At 38.1% G+C, this 23,336-nt stretch overlaps 1 long non-coding RNA gene across 1 annotated transcript in view; it reads left to right on the forward strand.

Annotated features, from left to right (window-relative positions):
* Positions 1-4,298: 4,298 nt before the first annotated feature.
* LOC143676460 (uncharacterized) overlaps positions 4,299-23,336 on the forward strand; it is a 38,588-nt gene continuing 19,550 nt past the window's right edge. Inside the window, exon 1 of the long non-coding RNA XR_013172097.1 lies at positions 4,299-4,507. This is a non-coding gene — a long non-coding RNA (uncharacterized LOC143676460). The remainder of the gene's footprint in view (positions 4,508-23,336) is intronic.

Below are 23,336 nucleotides of genomic sequence, written 5' to 3' on the forward strand. Positions count from 1 at the left end.
ACAGAGCAGCCAAAGCGATCTTGGTAAAACCGAATTCATGCCACTGTATCATTTAAAGCACAAAGAAATCCACAAATTTGAGTAATATAAATTTTATTTCTCCCTCACCTCATAGTCCCATGTAGGGATTCCTTATCAGTGCCAAATGGAGTTAGGTTAAAGCTCAGTCAACTCCCACACATGAAGTCAGCATACAGCTGGTAGAGGGGGAAGAAAGAGTGAAGCAGGCATTTTGGCTCCTTTAATACCTCTGGCCAAAAGTAGTGCATAAATCACTTCTGTTCATGTTCCACTGGTGAGAATTTATCCACAACCTCTCTAGAAGCAAAGAGAAGCCCTGGCTAGGCAGCTGCTTACCTGCAACAACTCTACAACTGTACAACTTCTTGGTAGAAAGTTGCTATCTGTTAACATGTAAGATAGACTTTACCCCTTATCAGATTACAACTGTCCAAGAACTTCCCATCTAATTACAGGAAATTTTCAAAACCTCTGTATCTTCATAATCTGGTCTCCTCTACCTCTCTGGCCTCACTATACTCTAGCTTCACAGGAGGGATCTTTCTGATCCTTGACCATCCGAACTTATTCCTACCTCCACTAGATGTCCAAATAAATGATTCCTTTTCATCAGTCAAATAGATATGGGATGGGGCCTAAGAATCTGCACATTAATTAGGTATCCCAGATGACCCTAAGCAGACCAGCCATGCCCCATACTTTGAGAAGAGCTAAAATGGTAATTAAAAGCATAGACTTTGTGATCAGAGATACCTGAGTTCAAATACCACTGAGACATGAACTCTAAACCTTGGGCAATTTACATGCCTTCTCTAAGACTCAATTTTCTCATTCATGAACTAGGGATAATCACAGCAATTACTTCATATGGCTGTTAAGTAATGAGATCAAATTAAGTGCTTATTATGTAAGCTGGCAGATGCTAAGAGGCATAAAGGAGTGAATATAGATCTATCTTGCAGCTTTAGAAAAGCAGGATGAAACTGAACAAAATAGGGTTTGAGAGAATTAATCTAGAATGAAGAAATTATTATACAACTCCTGGAAAATAGGTGGATGTGCTTCATGGGTTTATGGAATGCCTCCACAGAATTAAGGAGTGGGGTGGTATGTCAGATGAGTGGTTTTGGATATAAGGGCTTGCAGTTACTATGAGTTATGATTAAAGGAAGGTTAGTTCTGGAAGAGGGACCCCTGACTATGAACACTCCAGATGGAAAAGGATTTGGTTTTGTGGACTAAACAGAGAAATGTGCTATAGGGAAAAGAAAGCAGAAAGTTTTGCAAAATGAGGTTTTCCACATGACAGGAGACCAAGGAGGAAAGAAATATGTTATCTTAGCATAGGCTGGACCTGACCCAAAGGGAGGGTGCTGAGTCCCAGGTTATACCTAGAGGAAAGATGACGAAGGAACTCCAATGAACACACAAAAAGAGTAAATGGAATCTCCAAAGCAAGTGATACTATAGAAGCCAGAGTTAGGTAGACCACCTTTTTGAAGAAGTCATGGTAGTCATAATGGAAGGAAAAACGGATGAACTGGTGATATGTCAAGTCAAATGTTGCAAATATAATGTTAGAAAATGTCCTTCATATTTTTGATGAAGTTGTCATTAATATCCTATTCGAGGGTAGCAGCTTCTAGGGATGTGTTTTAATTTCATGAGCTGCCAAAGCAAATACGATGCAATGGTCTGGCTTAAACAATGGGAATTTATTTGCTTATGGTTTTGAGGTTAGGAAAAAGTCCAAATCAAAGCATCATCAACGCAATACTTTCTCCCTGAAGAGTGTGGCATTCTGGGGCTGGCTGCTGCAATCCTTGGTCCTCAACTTGTCATATGGCAAGATAAATGGCTGCGTCTCCTGGTCTTTCTCTTCTCTTCTGGGTTCTGTTGATGATCAGCTTCTGGATGCTCCATCTGACTTTTTCTCTCTGTCTGAATTTCATTCGCTTATAAAGGGCTCCAGTGATAGGATTAAAGCCCACCCTGATTAGAGTGGGTCATACCTTAATTTAAGTAACATCATCAAAAAGTCCTACACATTTGGTGAGGTAAAATAAGCCAGAAATAAAAGAGCCATTATTGTATGGTCTCTTTTAGAAAATGCATATAAGAAAACAGGGGCCTAGATTGTAAGATCTTATAGCAGTCACATTGAGTCTGGAGTGGTAATGATCATTTCTGGATTTTGAGGGGCTGTTTTATACATGTATAACCTGGCAGTTAGAGATAAGAACAAAACCGATCAGGTAGGGATTAAGGTAATTCAGAACACAGGAGTAAGGAAGACATTGTCTATATTTTAGAACCTCACCTATTATTTTTTTTTAACATATAAACATCAGTTTAATGAATAATAATAATACAGTGAACATTCATATATCAAACACACAAATAAACAATACAATATTACAAAACATTTTGATGTCTTCTATCTCAATTGTACTTGACTACCCCCTACCAAGAGGTAGCGATATTCTGAAAGTTATCATTTCTTAGCCTTTTTAAAAATCATTTAAATACAATCTATATGTAACACTAAACATTCAGTTTTATATGTAATTTTTAATTTTTTGATCTTTTTATTATCCACATTTTATAATGGTAAATTTCACTATTATAACCAGAGGATTTGACCCCTTAATATACAGAAATAAACCTTGATTTCAAATGTTTCCATGTGTGAATCTTCTCATGTGAATCTATTACTACTACAATTCCTCAATAGAATAAGACAAAAAGATTCAAAATAAGTACAAAATATCTCATTACTGTTATGGATCCTCAAAGTAGATTCAAAGGAAGGAGGATCAACATAGCAGGTAAAAATATGTTTCCAGGTTATATAAATGGAATAGGTAGTCTAGAGATAGGTGTTTATACACTCTTTTTTAAAATTCCTTATTTTTTTATTTAGTAATTTTTTAATTTTTAAAAAATATAACAACAAACAAACACAAACATTCTTAACATATGATCATTCTATTCTACTTATATAATCAGTAATTCACAATATCATTACATTGCTGTACATTCATCATCATGATCATTTCTTAGAACATTTCCATCAATTCAGAAAAAAATAAAAAGAAAACAGAAAAAAATTCATACATACCATACCCCTTACCCCTCCTTTTCATTGATCACTAGCATTTCAATCTACCAAATTTATTTTAACATTTGTTCCCCCTATTATTTATTTTTATTCCATATGTTTTACCCGTGTGTTGTAAGGTAGATAAAAGGAGCATCAGATACAAGGTTTTCACAATCACACAGTCACATTGTGAAAGCTATATCATTATACAATCATCTTCAAGAAACATGGCTACTGGAACACAGCTCTACATTTTCAGGCAGTTCCCTCCAGCCTCTCCATTACACTTTAACTAAACAGGTGATATATCTCTGATGCGTAAGAATAACATCCATGATAACCTCTCAACTCTGTTTGGAATCTCTCAGCCATTGACACTTTATTTTGTCTCATTTGCTCTTCCCCTTTTTGGTTGAGAACCTCACCTATTCTTTTTTTTTTTTTGCATGGGCAGGCACCGGGAATTGAACCCGGGTCTCCGGCATGGCAGGCGAGAACTCTACCTGCTGAGCCACCGTGGCCCGTCCCTCACCTATTCTTTGAGACCAAAGGAAAGAGGTTTATTTCATCCGGAACCTAAATTTTCTGTAGTACATAATGTAACTCAATGTGTCTAGATAGCTAACTTAAACATTTGAAGCACAGGGAGCCCAGAATAAGAATTGTTTAATCCAGTCAAGTTTAATGTAATGGCTGGATACATCCTAGAATATATTAGGCAGATAATCAAAAAGTATTGGCAAAGTCCTTCAGTGATGGGAGGAAAAAATATGGAATATTAAACTTTATCACCGGATAAACCCTTGAAACTGTGTCAAGCAATAGGGACACCCAAATCAATAGGTCAAGCCCTTGATCTTGAGGCTTGCTCTTGTGAAGCTTATGAATGTAGTGGAGAAGCTTAGCCTACCTATAGGTATGCCTAAAAGTTACTTCTGGAGGATCTCTTTTGTTGCTCAGATATGGCCTCACTCTCTCTAAGCCCAACTCTGAAGTGAAATCATTGCCCTTCCCACTACATGGGACATGACATCCAGGAGTGAAAGTCTCCCTGGCAGCATGGGAGATGACTCCCAGGGATGAGTATGCCCCTGGCACTGTGAGATCAACAATGACGTCCTGACCAAAGAGGGCAAAGAAGTGTAACAAATAAGGTATCAGTGGTCGGGAGAGTTCAAATAGAGTTGAGAGACTACTCTGGAGGTCACTCTTATGCAAGCTTCAGTTAGACATTGCTACCTATCGTAACCTTCCAAACCCCAACCAAAACCATTCCAGCCAGACCTAAAGAACAGTGAGGGCAATATAAAAGATTCTACAAAGTTTCCATACATTAGGATAATTTTCCAAAACCTACAACCTCCAGATGGGTCCCTGGACCAGGTAAGTCCTGAAACCTAGAGGGGCCAGCTTCTCCATAACATCAGTTAGATCCATCTCCCTAAGCCATATTACTGACAGCCCTACCAACAAGAAAAAATTAGAATGGGCATAGCCCAAATACCCCTAAAGAGTGGGAGAAAGATAAAGGTGATGGTGGGTTATACAGAGAAGGTAGGGTTTAACAAATGAGTATGATTGCTAAATCAATAAATTGATATTTCTTTTGGTCTCCAGTATCTTAGAGCGGGTAGAAGTAAAAACCTAAAATTTCAGAATTGTAACCCATACCAAGCTCAGAAATCTGTTCTACAACTAATTGTTGTGCTGTGCTTTGAAATGTATTGCTTTTTTGTATAGATGTTATATTTCACAAAAGAAGTAAATTATGATAATAAAAAAAAATTCATTCCTTCTAGCCCCCAATGTTCTGGAGGAGCTAAAAGGAAAAATCGTAGATGATGGTGTAATAGCTCATGACAAACTTTGAGATCTGTCTTGCAACTACTTGTTGAAGAGTGTTTTAAAAACTATTGCTTTTTTCTTACTTTGCTTTGTATATATGTTATATTATACACTAAAATAATTTTTTTTAAAAAAGGTCCTACATACAATGGACTCATACAGAGGAATGGATCAACTTTAAGAACATGTTTTTTGGGGGGTACATCACTCTAAATTATCACAAGATGGGAGGGAGAAAAGGGGGAAGGGAACAAGTTGTTTAAAGAGACTTGTGCTGGTTTGAATTTGTTGTATACTCTAGAAAAGCCAAGCCAAGTTCTTTAATCCTTATTCAATATTGCTTGGTGGGAGCTTTTGATTTTGCCATGGAGATGTGACCCACCCAATAGTGGGTGGTAACTTTTGATTATACAGTTTTCATGGAGGTGTGTCCATTCAAGGTGGGGTTGTTTATTGGAGCCCTTTAAGAGGGAACCATTCTGGAAAAAGCTTTAGAATCAACAGAGCCAACAGAATGGACAGAGCACCAGGGAAGCCATTGAAGGAGCCTAATGAAATGAGAAGAGAAAGCTATCAGACATCGCCATGTGCCTTTCCAACTGAGAGAGAAACCCAAAACGTTATTGGCCTCCTTGAATCAAGGTATCTTTCCCTGGATGCCTTAGATTGGACATTTTTATAGCCTTGCTTTAATTTGGACATGTTCATGATCTTAGAATTTTAAACTTGCAACTTAATAAATTCCCCTTTAAAAAGCCATTCCATTTCTGGTATATCGCATTCCGGCAGCTTGCAAACTAGAACAGATTTTGGCAGTGAGAGTGGGGTGTTGCAGTTTGCAAATACCAAACATGTTGGAATGGCTTTTTAAATGGATAAGGGGAAGATTCTGGAAGAGCTGTGAGGAGCATGACAGAGAAGGCCTGAATTGCTTTGAAGAGACTGTTGGTAGAAATGTGGACCCTTAAGATACCTCTTTAGATAGTAATGCTAAACATGTCGTTCCAAACTGGAAGGAAGGCATTCTTTGTAGATAAAAGGCAGAATTTGAGAGTGATGAATTTGGATATTTAGCAGAAAAAAATTCCAAACTAAATGTGGAAAATGCAGTCTGGCTTCTCCTTGCATAATGAAAATGACAGGAAAGGGATAAGTTGAGAACTGAACTCTTGGGTATAAAGAAAACAGAAATTGGTGTTCTGGAAAATTCTGGGCTTCCAGAAAGTGAAAGCCCAGTGAGTAAGGGACTCATGTGAGGATCTAAACAAACATGGAACCAGTCAGCCATTTCAGAAAAAGTCAGGATTGCAGATAGAGTTATCCAGGAAGGACTGTGGAAACTCCTTTTGTCTGATGGTCACGATCTGAGAATATTGCATAGAAAACCAACAAAAGTATTGTGGGATCTTTATAAATGGAACAGCTGCTAGTCTGTACTAAAAGGCTCAGAAAAGGGACAAAGTAAAGGCAAAACATTTTTAGAGGCAGAACCATAGAAGCTAAGATCTGAAGTCAAGAGACCTCAGGCTAGGAGAGTGGACCCACCCAAGCACTTGGAGAGGGTGAGTTTGTCCCGAAGGCAGAGTTGTGCACCCTCAGCCCTTGGAGAGGGTGGAGCACATTCCTTGAGGATTGTGCAGAACCTGGCTGCCACCACATTGTTGTGGAGGGGGTAAGAGTATGCCCCAGAGATGGCAGAGAGCCCAAGCCAGGTGCAGCCCCCATGCTTGGAGAAGGTGAAGCCAAGAAAAAGATGGTCTTCCCAGTGTTCCCCAAGGTTGCATTCAGAGGGAGGTGGGCTGCTGTGTAGGCCTTTGGAAGGGGTGAGACTGCTGCTTTCTAAAGCTCTAAAGATAAATGACTCTCAGACTTTGAAATCTAATGGAGTTTGCCCTGCAGGTTTGGAAACTTCTTGGGTCTGGTGACCCCTGTGTTCCTTCCAATTTCTCCCTATGGAAATGGGAACATATATCCTTTGACTGTCCCTCCTTTGTACGCTGGCAGCAAATAACTTGTTCTGAGTTTTAAATTATCCAGAGCCATCTGGAGAATTTTGCCTTAGGACAGACCATGCCTGTAGTTGGCTTTGATGAGATTTAATACTGTTTCTGACTTTGCATTGCATTTATATTGTTCCTGAAATGGTTTAAGACTTTCTGATGTTGTTATGGAATGAATGTATTTTGCATTTAGAAAGAACTTGTCTTTGGGGGATCCAAAGGGTGGAATATGCCAGTTTGAATCTGTTGTGTACCCCAGAAAAGACAAGTTCTTTAATCATGATTCAGTGTTGCTGGGTGGGAGCTTTTTTATTGTTTCCATGGAGATGTGACCCACCCAATTGTGGGTAGTAACTTTTAATTAGATGGTTTCCATGGAGATGTGTCCCCACCCATTTAAGGTGGGGTTGCTGACTGGAGCCTTTAAGAAGGAACCATTTTGGAAAAAGCTTGAGAGCCACCAGAACCAACAGAGCCAACAAAACAGACAGAGCCCCAGGGAAACCATTGAAGAAGACTTATGAAATGAGGAGAGAGAGCTAGCAGACATTGCCATGTGCCTTTCCAGCTGAGAAAGAAACCTTAAACATTACAAACTTCTTGAACCAAGGTATCTTTCCCTGGATGCCTTAGATAGGACATTTTTATAGCCTTTCTTTAATTTGGACATTTTCATGGACTTAGAAATATACACTTGCAACTTAATAAATTCCCCTTTTAAAAAGCCATTCTGTTTCTGGTATATCACATTCTGGCAGCTTGCAAACTAGAACAAGAGTCAAAGGTATGGATGTGGTTAACATGTACTCCAGCAAAAGATAGTCTTAATCTTAATCCACATCCCTGTGGGTATGACCCCATTTGTAAATAGTTCCTTTGAAGATATCAAATTGAATTAGAGAGGGTGGGTCCTAATTTGTCTTATAGGAAACCTTATAAGGAGAGGAAATTCAAATGTAATCAGTAGAAACAAGAAATCTGAAGAAGCTAGAAGACATAAAAGCCACAAATCAGAGAAAGCCACTGATGGAGATCATTTGATGGAGGCAAAGATCTAAGCCAAGGAACCCCAAGAATTGTGGTAAGCCAGCACCAGAAAGCTACAGACTATGGGGAGAAGGCATAGCTGTCAAGACTTTGATGTTGGTCTTGTAGTCTTCAAAACCGTAAGACAATAAATGCTTGTGTTTAAGCCAACTCATTGCAAAGTGCTTGTCATAGCAGCTCTGGTAAATCAAGACAGAGGTAGATGCATCTAATGTAAAATGTCTGTTCTAGGAATGTGAATATGAAAGAAAGAAATAGAGCAATAATTAGGTGTCACATGGTAAAATTTGATATATAGGAGCCATCCTTTATTTACACATAGCACATGCATATATGCTCTTTTTCTCTCATGCACAAACTCTCCATGTACTCCCAGACAAATTCATATCTATCCCCTCAAACCAAAGCCAACCATGCCACCTTCACTTTAAAGTGACTTCTGAGCTAGTCTGAATGTAATTAGAATTCCATGGAGGTAGGGTGGAGCCAGGTCTTATGGCAGGTAACATATATTTTGGTTGATCCTTTTTTTGTTTGTTTTTGGTTGATCCTTTTTAAACAAAGGAATATAAAATTACAAATATAAAATATGGTACAAAATGGAAAATTTATTACGGATAAGAAGATAAATCAATAAATTACCAGAATCTTGGCAGTCCATATCCCTCTCTTCTGAAATCTCACTAGGCAATTTACCAGAAATGCGACATAGAAATATAATATGATTTTTCCTTCTCACGTATAACATACTACAACTTTCAGCAACTCTCATTGCTCACTGAAGCCCATACATGTGCAGGGCCCAGAAATGTAAGCTTCAGTTGCTTCATAGTAATTCTGTGTCTCTGTTTAGGTGTTTCTTTCCTGTATTCAGTTCTTCCTCTCAGTTTCAAGGAGGGGAAACCCTTATACCTGCTTAAGTAAAGGACTTATACATGTCCATCTTTTTGCAAAATCACTATGCACACTCCTTGAAGGAGGGGCCATCAGGAAAAGCACTGTAGGGGGCTGTGAACTTAACAGATATGGGCTCAGAGCAGCTAACAGATGGTTGAATCTTTTGAGTTATTCCAGAATATCTAGCTTAATTTCCAATAGTAAAAATACTTCTTAAGCACAAATTGTACCATAGGGAGAAATATGCTTTCTGTGGTATCTTCTATTAGCTCCTCTAGATTCACTCTCTCTCCTGCTCCACTCTGTACCATGTCCAAAGAGGCTGACCCATAATGTCAACTGGTTCCCTTCATGTCCAACTTATGGTCAGGGTTAGCCATGGGGAGGAAGGAGAGCAAGGTTGGGTTATTTCTTTCCTTGGTTCTCTCTCTGGCCATTGACTTCTACTCTTCCTGAAGGCCGCAACTCCTGTCTGCAGTCTTCTCTATACAACCACCATCTTCAGGCTCTAGAAACAGCTCCATTCCCTTAATCCTTCAGGCCTGGGGTGGTATTGGCCCCCTTAAGTCCTTGGGAACTCTTCTATCCTTTGTTGGTTTCCTTAAACACTGTCTTCATCTTTGTAAACAGTCCCTTTATTAAATTCTCCTTAAATTATCCAATTTCAGTGTTCATTTTTTCCTGCTGGGACCCTAATTGATATCCTGTTATAATTAACAAAGAAGAAAGTCTTCAGGAAATCTTTGCTTGGGTCTCAAAGTTAATAATGATTGAGAAGTAGAAAGCAGTTGCTGACACCAGTATGTCAGCTAGTGGATTGTGACAAAAGAATGGTCATAACAGATAGTCTGGCTTCCATTCCTACTCCTGGCAGATGGGGTGCCTAAAAAGCAGACCCCAGATAAAGGTCAGAGTGCAACATCATGCTGTGAGGACTACAGTGCACTGTCCACAAATCAGAGACTCCTCCAGCCATAAATGACCTCATTTAAAAAAACCAAAAACCTACCAGTCGGTCACATTATTGAATATTCTCTGCTTTAGTACTTCCAAAGATAGGGAGAGAATTATTTCACAACAGCTCATCCAATTACAGAGGTATGTCTAATTTTTAGAATGTTATACTGAGCAAAATTTACTTCCCTCTACTTTTCCATGGGTCTGTTTATCTACTTTGAAAAATGTAATCTTTCTTTCTAATGGAAGATCTAGAGATATCGAAGGAAAGCTATCATGTCTCCTTAACTCTCTGTGTAGGCACAATTGACATACAGTCCCAATGTGCTGAATGACCTCTGGTTCATCCATGTCCCTAGGAAAGTACGGTGTCCCAAACTGGCCATGATAGTCCAAGTGAACTCTTCCTTGAAATAATCATATGACATTTAACCAAGTTTGTCTCACCATTGCTCCCTTATCCCTCAAAAATATTCTTCTTAGTTCTGGGGCACATTTAAAATGAATTCTTTCCATTCACACCCATAGCTGCTACCTCCTTTAACTATACCAAAATTATCTTCTACTCTCACATTTCCTATTTCAAACGCTCCTTTTGTAGCTATCAGTGGATTTTTCCATAAGAATCAAGTTTCTTGATTTTACCATTATCATCTGACCCCAATCATTATTTTCAGTTTCTTGAGTTTCTTGTTCTTCTTTCTCTTCGACAACTTGGTTCCCTGTTACCTCTACTGAATATATTACTGATTTCACAGTGAACTTTATGTTTGAAATAGTCAGCCTATTTTCATCCTTTCCCCTTTTAGAAGTACCTTTTATATAACCATCTTGTGTCTGAAACTTAGAGAAAATTAAAGAAAAAAATAAAAATTATTTTCTCACTTTCAAAGTATACAAACATTCCCATTTTAGTGTCTTGGCCACATTGTCTGAAACAAATACTGGTGTCAAGAAAACGCTATTAAAATCAATATCATATCTTCTAAGGGTTCATGAAAATGTGAAGCCCTTTATAATTATGAAAAACATACAGAGCTTGAAATAACATGAAAATAACACTTGAAATAATATTGGTTAATAACCATTTCACCAAAAGATGCATCATGTCAATTACGCAAATTATATATAAACTCTCCTCAGATTATTTGTCACACAGGCTTCACCTATACTTAGCTTTACTTCTCATTGTGAGGGAAGCCCAGAGCTTTGACGAAAATTTACCCCATGCTCTTTTTTGAGGGGTAAGACTGAACTACATACTTAGTATAGAGCATTTTCTATATATGTCTGTGCATGCCTCTGTACACAAGCCAAGTTAAAAACATCTAAATGGAGATACAAGGACTGATATACAATATCACAATGTTTGTCTACCAGAATTCCTTTGAGTATAATTGTACAACATTTTTATTGAAGGAGCTCAAAGTCCTCCAAAGATATTATCTTTATAATCCTCATAACAGTCTCTTTAAGCAACTAGAAACCAGAAGGGAGTATATTGTCTCCTTTTTGAAGAGCGATCCTTTAAGAGGAGGCAGCAGGGTCTTACCCCAGAGGTCATAGTCCTGGACAGGTTTATGGTTCGACTTAAGACAAGGTCACACCTTAAGGTAATTGTGTTCTAAGAATAAAATTCTAGTTTAATGATTCACCAGAGCTAGCTGACTCCCATAGGGACAAAGTTAGCCCTAAGACATTACAGAGTAAGAAATCAACTTAGGCTCTGCCTGTAAAAACTGAGTTTTCTATTGAAACATTCTGGAGGAAGAATCAAAGCATAGAATGGTATATGAATGTTAGTAATGTAGTAATGACCCTTAGGTCCCATTCTTTCTTGACCTCAAAATAGAGGGCTGGCTTTACCTCAAACCCAGATGGATTTGTTCCCTTATCCCAATCTACCCCTCAGTCCCTCTCCACCCCCCAGACCCTGACTCCATTTTTGGTGTTACTAATAGGCAATTAGTTAGCCTGCTCCTACCCCTCTCCTAGAATTAATGAGAAATCATTAAATTTTCACATTAATAAACTACTTATGTCCTACAAATCAGTGGGGTTTAGAAACAGTCATGCTAGGCTATCACCTTATTGAGAAGTAGCCTTCTATACCTCCCCACTTACATTGTGGGGGAGGTTCAGCTATTTCCCTGGCAAATTCTGCCATGGGTTTCTATGCCCCAAGATCACAGGAACTCAACAAGAAGTAATTTTATTCTATGTGTCATCTAACTGATGCTTCTTCTGTTTCTATTTTTACCCATTTTTTAGTACCTTGGGTCTAGGTCTTTCTCTGCTTCTCCCTGCCCTGTTTCCATATAGATCTCTTCTTGCATGACTCTCTACTGTTCCAGTTCTGGAATCCTAAATATGCCTTCCCATCTTTCCATCCACAAACCTTGTAATTAGCATCTCCTGGTTCTGTTCTGGAGGGAGCAGAGTAACCTATACACACATACCTGGGAATCTGTATATTAGTACCACTCAATGAGATGGCAATCTGAAAGACTGAATCAGGTAAGTCCTCTTTGACTTGCCCTCCAAAAACTTGCTTTGTAGGAAGAAGCAGGATGCAGACAGCTAAAGAAGTGTAATACACAATTAAATAAAAGTGGCCTGGAACAAAAGATTAACCTGCTTTAAGACTTAAAAGAGAGGACCAAACTATAGAGGAGAAGTAGAGGGAATAGTTGAATTTCTGTAAATGGGGGAATTCCTAAGACCACAAACACAAGCCCAGGATAAGACACAGACTCAGGAAGGATGGAGAGGACCTCAAACTTTTATCTAGGGCTGACCTTTTGGCTGGAGGCCTAAATTCTGATGAACAGCACCAGTCAGCACAGTGCCAATGTGCAGAGACTGTGAATGGTTTTTGAGTAATTTTGTTTGTTTTTGTTGAATCCTAACACTCAAGAAAGTCTCTTTCATATCTCTATCTGGACACAAACTTAAGGAACAGACAGCTCAAGGACTAAATGCCAAAGTTAATATATCAAAATATTAAAATGCAAAGTGTACAACAAAAGACTACAAGACAAACAAAGAAACAGCAAATGATGGTCTGTTCAAAATTTAGAAAATATCGACAAAGAAGAGTAGACTTTGGCTATACCAAAAGCTTTTATTTAAGTTTTTTTTTTAATTGTAAAATATAACATTTATAAGGCAATGAAAGAAAAACCAATAATTTTCAAAGCACACTTCAACAAGTAGTTACAGAACAGATCCCAGAGTTTGTCATGTGCTACCATTCCATCGTCTCATTTTCTCTGTTATACCTCCTCCTCCTCCTCCTGTAATCCCTCTCCCAATCTATAGTGATCTTTAGGCAATGCCTGTTCTGACTTTTTCATGTTGAGAAGAGGTGTTGCCACTGAAGGATAGGGAGATGTAATCAATCAATAATCTTGGAGAGGCTAGTCCTGCTGGGTTTGAGAATTTATCTGATCTAGGAACCCTCCAGGAATTATAGGTTCCAGGAAAGCAAACTTAGTGCATGAAATCTTTTTAGAGTCTCAGTTTGAGCCCTAAGCATTTTTGAGTCAACATAACGATTTTGGTTGGGGTTTAGCAAACCATGACACTTAGCACATCTATCTGAAGCTTGCATAAGAGTAACCTCCAGAATAGTCTCTTAACTCTATAGAATCCTTCTTTTGATACTTCCTCCTGTTACCATTTAGTTTTTTCCTATTGCCTGAATCAACTGTAAATGAAAGTCATATCTAAAACTTTGTGTATTTAAAAAAAAATTTGAGATAAAATTTCCATAACATAAATTAATCATTTTAACCTTTTCAAAGTGCGCAGTGTTTTGTTTTGTTTTTGTATATTCCCAGTTTTGTGCAACCATTCTATAAATTTGCCTATTCTTGTCATTTCATGTAAATGGAATAATACAGTATGGCTTTTTGTGTTTGGCTTCTTTCACTTAGTATAATGTTTTCAAGGCTCATGGATGTAGCATATATCAGTACTTCATTCCTTTTTATCATTGAATAATGTATTAGTTTCCATCTGCTAAAACAAATACTATATAGGGCAGGTAATTGTGGCACAGTGGCAGAGTTCTCACCCATTGTGCGGGAGACCAGATTCAATTCCCGGTGCCTGCCCATGCCAAAAATAAATAAATAAATAAATAAAATACCATATAATGGATCGGCTTAAATAACCGGAATGTGTTGGCTTATGGTTTGAAGGCTAGGAGAAGTCCAAAATCAGCAAGGTGATGCTTTCTCCCTGAAGACTATGGCCTTCTGGGGCTGGCTGCCAGTGATCCTCGGTCCTTGGCTTTTGTCACATGGCAATGACTTCTCTTTTTTCCTCTGGATTGCATTGATTTCTGGCTTAATTGCATTCTGCTCATAAAGGATTCCAGGAATACAGATTAAAGCCCAACCTGATTCAGTCGAGTCACACCTTAAATGAAATAACATCTTCAAGAGGTCCTATTTACAGTGGGTCCACACCCACCAAATGTAGGTCAGTTTCCACAAATTATGTTCCATTGTGTCACATTTTGTTTTTCCATTCATCAGTTGATGGACACTTGTGTTGTTCCCCCTTTTTTGACTATTATGAATAAGTCTGCTTTGAATATTTATATACAAATGTTACATTTGTGTCAACACAGATTTTCAGTTCTCTAGAGGTGGAATTGCTGGGTCTTATTGTAACATGGTTAACTTTTTAAAGAACTTCCTGCTTTCCACAGCAAGTGCACCATATTACATTCCCGCAGCAATGTATGTAGGTTCCAATTTCTCCACATCCTTGCCAACACTTATTATTTTTTTCTGTTTTGTTTATTATAGTCATCCTAGTGGGTATAAAGTGGTATCTCATTCTGATTTTGATTTTCATTTCCCTAATGACTAATGATGTTGATCATCTTTTCATATGCTTATAGACCATTAGTATATCTTTTTGGGAGAAATGTCTGTTCAAGTCCTTTGCCCATTTTTAAAAATTGGCTATTGTATTTTTCTTGTTGCGTTGTAAGAGTTCTTTATATATTCTGGATACTAGACCTTATTATATATAATTTGTGAATATTTCTCCCCTTCTGTGGGTTGTCTTTTCACTTTCTTGATAGTGTCCTTTATGCACAAAATGTTTTAATTTTGATGAAGCCCAATTAATCTAATTTTTCTCTTGTTTTTTGTGCTTTTGTTATCATATTTAAGAAGCTATTGCCTAGTACAAGGTGACAGAGAGTTACATCTGTTTCCTTTAAAGGGTTTTACAGTTTTGTCTTTTTTGTTTAGGTCTTTAATCCATTTTGATTTAATTTTTGTAGATGATTGAGGAAGGGATCCAAATTTATTCTTTTGCATGTGGATAGTCCATTATTCTAGCATAAGTTGTTGAACTTTGTGTTTTCTAATTAGACATTTTTGCCCAGATTTCATCACTGGTGATGTTAGGTGTTCTATGTTGAATTCATCAGAAAATATTATCTAGGTGAACCACTATTAGAGACTCTAAACTTAACTGTCCATTTAGAGGGATGAGCACCAGATTCCTCCATTGTAAAGTGATATTTCCTTTGTGACTTGACTACAGTATTAATCTGGTACTACAAGATTGTCTAGTTATTTGTTGACCATTCTCCTCATAGCTTTCACAAGTAATTTTACTACTTGTCATCACCAAGTTGTCCCCTATTTCCTTGTCTGTAAAATGAGTGTTAAATGAGATCATCTCAAATATCACTTTCAGCTATAATATTATTCTCTTCTTTATCTAAATGCTGAATTTATTTTAATGAAGCCATATCTTTTCTTCTGCTGTAATAAAACAAGATTGTTACTTCAGATGAGTAAGGCAGCGGTCATGCAACCTCAGAAAAAGGACAGCAGTTTCTTAGCAGATGTTATTTTAGGGAGATAAACTGTGCTTTCTCCTACATTTATCTTGTCCTTCTGTTCTTTTATCATGCCTGCTCAAGAGGCTGACATGATAACAACCTCAGTCAGGCAGTTTTGCATTTTAAGGTTAAGGTAATAAACATAATACAAGTCTGACCTCTAGATAAATAGAGAAAGTTACCTGATAGAGATTTTGTTAGAATTTTTCTGAAGCCTTGGGAAGGTTTTAAGGGAAGAAGATGAGAAGTCTTAGGAGAGGTAAAATAGCTGTTTGTAAGCAACTATAGGAAACTGATATAGTCTTTGCTGAAGTAAAGAATTAAGGCCAATGGAATATACAGGTAGGCAAGTTTCAGGTCAATATAAAGAAGCTCTCTATAAAATCAAAGTTATCCTGAATGGAACAGGCTGCCTCTTCATGAAACAGACAGCTCCCAACCCTGGAGACATCCCCACAGAGGCTGACAGACCAACATTTGGGCATGCTATGGGCAGGACTACTGTGTTGGATCAGAGGTGAGACTAAATAATACGTAAGGTTCCTTTCACGCTTAGAGACCTGGGAGTATCTTTGTCTTCTTCCCTATCATTAAACTCTACCTGCCACTCTACCTCCTCAACATCTCATATATTTATCCATTCCCATTTTTAGCCCCACGGCCACTGCTATATTCAGGCACTCTTCATCACTTGCCATACCATTACAAAGATAATCCATGACTGAGTAATTTTTCTAAATTATGACTTTATCACCTGCTTTAAGCATTTTAATGACTACAAAGCAATAAAAGAACAAACAGAAGCAATGTTTTGAGCATTAGAATAACTTAGAAGGCCCTCTGTCACTCTGTCACCCCCTTCCTGCTTAGGTACAGTATGCTTAGTGGTTAACAGCTGCATCCTGGTAGCTGGGTTGGAATTTGCCAAGAGACCTTGGGCACATTATTCAAATTGTCTAGGCCTCAGTTTGCTCTTCTGTAAAACAAGAATAATAGTAGTACCTGCCCCAAAGGCTTTTTCTGAGAATTAAATGAGATAATCAACATAAAGCAATTAGCCCAATACCTGATACCTGCCAAATGATACATGGTAGTGAATTTTATTATCATTCTCCAATCTCATCCCCTATCAATCCTCTATGTAAACTCCTTTTTCAAGGAAAATATTATTTGAGTCACGCTCCTTCTTCCTCCCTCCTTGTGAATTCCATTATTTCTCATCACAGTTCAAAATCTCTCAGGGAAGCATTTCCTCACCCAATCTAACAGAATCATTCATTACCTCCTTTGAACAAAATCATGTATATACCTCCATTAATCACTTATCACACTATATTGCAATTTTATGTTTATACATCTGGTTTCCTTACTAGTTGATAACCTCCTTATATCACTGCACCTAGAAGAGTGTTTCCTACAGAAGTTTACTCAACAAATAATTGTTAAGTAAATAAATCAATGAATGAGTCATTGGGTTTCTATATTTCTATTAAGAGTTCTTATAAGCACATGACACTTTTGGGGATGAGAATGAAGTGTTTTTAACTAAAGCTAGGAAGTTTATTTCTAAGGTAGTACTTCTCAGCTTTAAAATTTTTCATTTCCCACCTCTCCCCAAGGGGATGAATTTGCTATGGGATGAGTAAAAGGAAGTATTGATTACAACAGTGAAAAAGAAAAATAAAGCTATTACAGTGGATTTTTGGTTCCCACAATGCCCTATCTGCAGATTTAATTAATACTGATGAGGAAGAGAAGAAATCAGGAGGTATAAAAGACATCTTTTGATGCATAGAGGAAGAAGAGAGAAGCAGATGAAGAACACATAGGCGGAAAATTTAAACATCAGGGGACAGACAGGATGAGATACAACATTGGATTATATATAGCACTGTCATTTTCATGACACACCAATTAGGTGGCACTACATAGAGGCCCCTGGGAGCTCTCAGTCTCAAGCTGTGCACAAACAGAGCACAAAGAGGCATAGCACTGCTCACGGGAAGCTTTGGTGAAGATCATGCAGATGAAGATTAGCCTAGAAATGGGTGCTGAAAAGGGATGCTTGTGCTGGTTTGAATCTGTTGTTGACCCCAGAAAAGCCAAGTTCTTTAATCCTCATTCAGTATTGCTAGGTGGAATCTTTTTCTGTTGTTTCCATGGAGATGTGACCCACCTAATTGTGGGTGATAACTTTCGATTAGATGAGTCCACGGAGATGTGTCTCTACCTATTCAAAATGGGTTGCTCACTGAGCCCTTTCAGAGGGAGCCATTTTGGAAAAAGCTACAGGGCCCACACAGCCAGAGACCTTTGGAGATAAAGAAGGAAAATGCCCCCAGGGGAGCTTCATGAAACAAAAACCTGGAGAGAAAGCTTGTAGAAGTCACCATGTTCACCAATTGCCTTTCCAGTTGAGAGAGAAACCCTGACCATCATTGGTCTTCTTTAACTAAGGTATCTTTCCCTGGATGCCTTAGATTGGACATTTCTATAGACTTGCTTTAATTTGGACATTTTCACAGCCTTAGAACATGTAAACTTTCAACTTAATAATTGATTCCCCTTTTGAAAAGCCATCCCATTTCTGGTATATGCATCCCAGCGGCTTGCAAACTAGAGCAATACTCAAACTGCTTAAGTCAGGTTTCTTCCCCGTCCTGGCATAAACTGACTCCTTTTGCCCCTGTGCAAAAAAGGATAAATTTTTATTCATTTGGCTAGGATCAACCTAGCCAACCTGAGGGAAATTTGATAAGTTGACAAAATTTAACATTTCTCCATTCCCTTTTTATAGCCCCCTTCCCTATTTCTTCCTCTTTACAACCCACTGCTATCATCTCTAGTTCTTTTTTTTTAATTTTATTGATACAACTATGTACAAGCACATATATTCTTTTTTGTTTTGTTTTGTTTTTTTGTAATTTTTTGTTAATTAAAACAGATTACAAGAAATGCAAACATCCTTCATATATGCTTATTCTGCTCTACATATATAATCAGTAATTCACAGTATCATCACATAGTTGCATATTCATCATCATGATCATTTCTTAGAACATTTGCATCAATTCAGAAAAAGATATAAAGAGACAACAGAAAAATGAAACAAAAACAGAAAAAGAAAAAAAGTATTTTACATACCATACCCTTTACCCTTCCCTTTCATTGATCACTAGCATTTCAAACTGAATTTATTTTGACATTTTCCCCCTATTATTTATTTTTATTCCATATGTGCTACTCATCTGTTGACAAGGTAGATAAAAGGAGCATCAGACATGAGGTTTTCACAATCACACAGTCACAGTGTGAAAGCTATATCATTATACAATCATCATCAAGAAATATGGCTACTGGAACACAGCTCTACATTTTCAGGCAGTTCCCTCCAACCTCTCCATTACATCTTGGATAACAAGGTGATATCTACTTAATGCGTAAGAATAACCCCGAGGATAACCTCTCGACTCTGGAATCTCTCAGCCATTGACACTTTGTCTCATTTCACTCTTCCCCCTTTTGGTCGAGAAGGTTTTCTCAATCCCTTGATGCTGGGTCTCAGCTCATTCAGGAGTTTTTCTCAATCCCTTGATGCTGAGTCTCACTTCATTCTAGGATTTCTGTCCCACGTTGCCAGGAAGGTCCACACCCCTGGGAGTCATGTCCCATGTAGACAGGGGGACAGTGGTGAGTTTGCTTGTTGTATTGGCTGGAGACAGAGGCCACATCTGAGCAACAAAAGAGGTTCTCTTGGGGTGACTCTTAGGCCTAATTTTAAGTAGGTTTGACCTATCCTTTGTGGGGTTAAGTTTCATGTGAACAAACCCCAAGACTGGGGGCTCAGCCTATAGCTTTGTTTGTCCACACTGCTTGTGAGAATATCAATAATTCAACTTGGGGAGGTTGAATTTTCCCCCGTTCTCACCATTCCCCAAAGGGGATTTTGCAAATACTTTTCCACTCACTGATCAAATCACTCTGGGATTCATCAGGACATCACTCCGGGCAAACCAATAAAATCTAATGTCCTACCCAAAGTTCCATGTACTTATGTTGTTCAACCAACTATCTACATAAGTTATATTAGGAGATGCACTAGTCAAAATATAAATTTTGTACCAAATAGACATTTTTTTATTTAGTCTCATACATAAATTGAAATTTTAAAATATTAATTACCATCTATTTTCAGCACCCTGCAGTAATGACATTCCTTTGTTCTTCCTCATGCAAAAACATTTAAAAATTTGTACATTTAGTCATTATCATTATACACTCTAAGCATTCCTAGCTTATACTATCCAATCTTTATCATCTATCTTTCTTTATGATTTCATTTATGCCCCCAGCCCTCCTCCCTCTATCATTCTCACATTCAGCTTCATTCAGTGTTTTAACATAATTGTATTACAGTTAGGTAGTGTGGTGCTGTCCATTTCTGAGTTTTTATATTCAGTCCTGTTGCACAATCTGTATCCCTTCAGCTCCAGTTACCCAATATCTTACCCTAATTCTATGTCCTGATGGTTTCTGTTACCAACAAAATATTCCCAGTTTATTCACTAATGTCAGTTCATATCAGTGAGACCATACAGTATTTGTCCTTTTGTTTTTGGCTAATCACGCTCAGCATAATGTCCTTAAGGTCCATCCATGTTGTTACATACTTCATAATTTCATTCTGTCTTACAGCTGCATAATATTCCATTGTATGTATATGTCACAGTTTGTTTAGCCACCCTTCTGTTGATGGACATTTTGGCTGTTTCCATCTCTTGGTAATTGTAAATAATGCTGCTATAAACATTGGTGTGCAAATGTCCGTTTGTGTCCTTGCTCTCATGTCCTTTGAGTAGAGACAGCTTATAGATGGGTCTTGTTTTTTAACCCATTCTGTCAGTCTATGGCTTTTGATTGGGGAGTTTAATCCATTAACATTTAGTGTTAATACTGCATGGGTAGTACTTTCTTCTACCATTTTGCCTTTTGGATTTTATATGTCATATCTAATTTTCTTTCTTTTTATCTTTACTCATAGTCTTCCTTTCTACACTCTTCTCCACATATCTCTCTTCTATCTTCGTATCTGTCTCTAGTGCTCCCTTTAGTATTTCTTGCAGAGCTGGTCTCTTGGTCACAAATTCTCTCAGTGATTTTTTGTATAAAAATGTTTTAATTTCTCCCTCATTTTTGAAGGACAGTTTTGCTGGATATAGAATTCTTGGTTGGCGGTTTTTCTCTTTTAATAATTTAAATATATCAACCCACTGTCTTCTCACCTCCATGGTTTCTGCTGAGAAATCTACGCATAGTCTTATTGGGCTCCCCTTGTATGTGATGGATTGCTTTTCTCTTGCTGCTTTCAAGATTCTCTCTTTCTCTTTGACCTCTGACATTGTGATTAGTAAGTGTCTTGGAGTAGTCTATTTGGATCTATTCTCTTTGGGGTATGCTGCACATCCTGGATCTGTAATTTTAAGTCTTTCATAAGAGTTGGGAAATTTTCAGTGATAATTTCCTCCATTAGTTTTTCTCGTCCTTTTCCCTTCTCTTCTCCTTCTGGGACACCCACAACACGTATATTTGTGTGCCTCATATTGTCTTTCAGTTCCCTGAGTTCCTGCTTATATTTTTCCATTTTTTTCCCTATATTTTATTTTTCTTGCCGGATTTCAGATGTTTCTTCCTCCAGTTCAGAAATCCTATATTCTGTCTCTCGAAATCTACCATTGTAGGTTTCCATTGTTTTTTTCATCTCTTCTACTGTGTCTTTCATTCCCATAAGTTCTGTGATTTGTTTTTTCAGATTTTCAATTTCTTCTTTTTGTTCATTCCTTGCCTTCTTTATATCCTCCTTCAATTCGTTGATTTGGTTTTTGATAAGGTTTTCCATGTCTGTTCATATATTCTGAATTAATTGTTTCAGCTCCTGTATGTCATTTGAATTGTTGGTTTGTTCCTTTGACTGGGCCATATCATCAATTTTCCTAGTGTGATTTGTTATTTTTTGCTGGTGTCTAGGCATTTAATTACTTTTATTAGTTTATTCTGGAGATTGCTTGCACTTCTTTTACCTAGGGTTTTCTTGCTGGATGGATTTGTTGTCTATCTGTTCTTTGACATACAATTCAGCTTTATCTGGACCTCTAACTTAAGTTTTGTTTAACAGAGGAGAATTTTTCAGTTTTTGTTTTCTTGTTTCTTGCCCTGCTTGTATGGTGCCTTTTCCCCCCACACTTAGGAGGGTCTACTTAGGTATTATAGACCGCGCCTGGATTTTCCCAGACCAAACTGGCCTCCTATCAGGAAGAAGGAGTCACCTGCATCAGTTTTCCCTGAGGGTGAGACCCAGCAGGTTGAAAGACTTTCCTGTGAAGTCTCTGGATTCTGTTTTTCTTATCCTGCCCAGTATGTGGTGCTTGTCTGCCTGCAGGCCCCACCAGCATAAGATGATGCGATACCTTTAACTTTGGCTGGGGGCGTGGTGGAGACTGAGGAGAGGTTGTAGGCTTGTTTTAATGGTTTCAAATTACCAAGCCCTGTTGTCTGAATTCCTTGAGAGAGGGATTCCACCTGAGTTGGGCTTTAACCCTCCCATGGGGAAGGTGCTGGGGCAAAAATGAGCGACCTCCACTTTGACCAGGTTCACCTGATCTGGGGGCCTATTTTTAGTGGTCAGAATTTGTTAATTAATTTCACAATTGGTGTTTGGTTGGGCTCAGCCCCTGCTGCTGGTAAAGTCTCTTTCCTTTCCCCTCTGAGAAGCAGCCTGTGGGGGAGGGGCACCAGCCACCACAGGTTGGGGAACTCACAGTTCTGGGGGCTCACAGCTGGCCCAGATTGGGGTATAATGTGTGTCCGGTCACTGATGTGGCCTCAGAAGCTGGTCTGTATTGTTTCTGGTTGTTTAGTAGTTGTTCTGGAAAACAAACTAAAATGAGCGCATTGTTAAGCTGCCATCTTGGCCTTGAAGTCCGCACATACATTCTTAACATACATTCCATACATGGTATACAATCAATAGCTCACAATATCATCACATAGTTGTATATTCATCACCATGATAATTTTTTAGAATATTTACATCACTCCAGATAAAGAAATAAAAAGAAAAAAGAAAAAGCTCATACATACCATACCTCTTATCCCTTCCTCTTATTGACCACTAGTATTTCCATCTATCCAATATATATATTTAATTTTGACATTTGTTCCCCCTATTATTTATTTTTAATCCATATGCTTCACTCATCTGTCCATACTGTAGATAAAAGGAGCATCAGACACAAGGTTTTCACAATCACGCAGTCACATTGTAAAAGCTATATCATTATACAATCATCTTCAAGAAGCTCTATCATTATATAATCATCTTCAAGAAACATGTCATTTCTAGCTTTCCCTAATTTCCCACTGTTCCTTAATTTTCCCTGGTTATTCAGCCCACCCCCAGTCTGTGGCACCCCATCAGGCCATACCAGCATTTCAGTCTCTGGGTATATATATTTTCTCCTAACACTTCCTCAGTAGCCACCCCACTCCCACCCCACGGCCGAGGCCATGGCACCACATCCAACCCCTGTGGCAA

Source organism: Tamandua tetradactyla, chromosome 3, assembly GCF_023851605.1.
Source record: "Tamandua tetradactyla isolate mTamTet1 chromosome 3, mTamTet1.pri, whole genome shotgun sequence".
Lineage (NCBI taxonomy): Eukaryota > Metazoa > Chordata > Mammalia > Pilosa > Myrmecophagidae > Tamandua > Tamandua tetradactyla.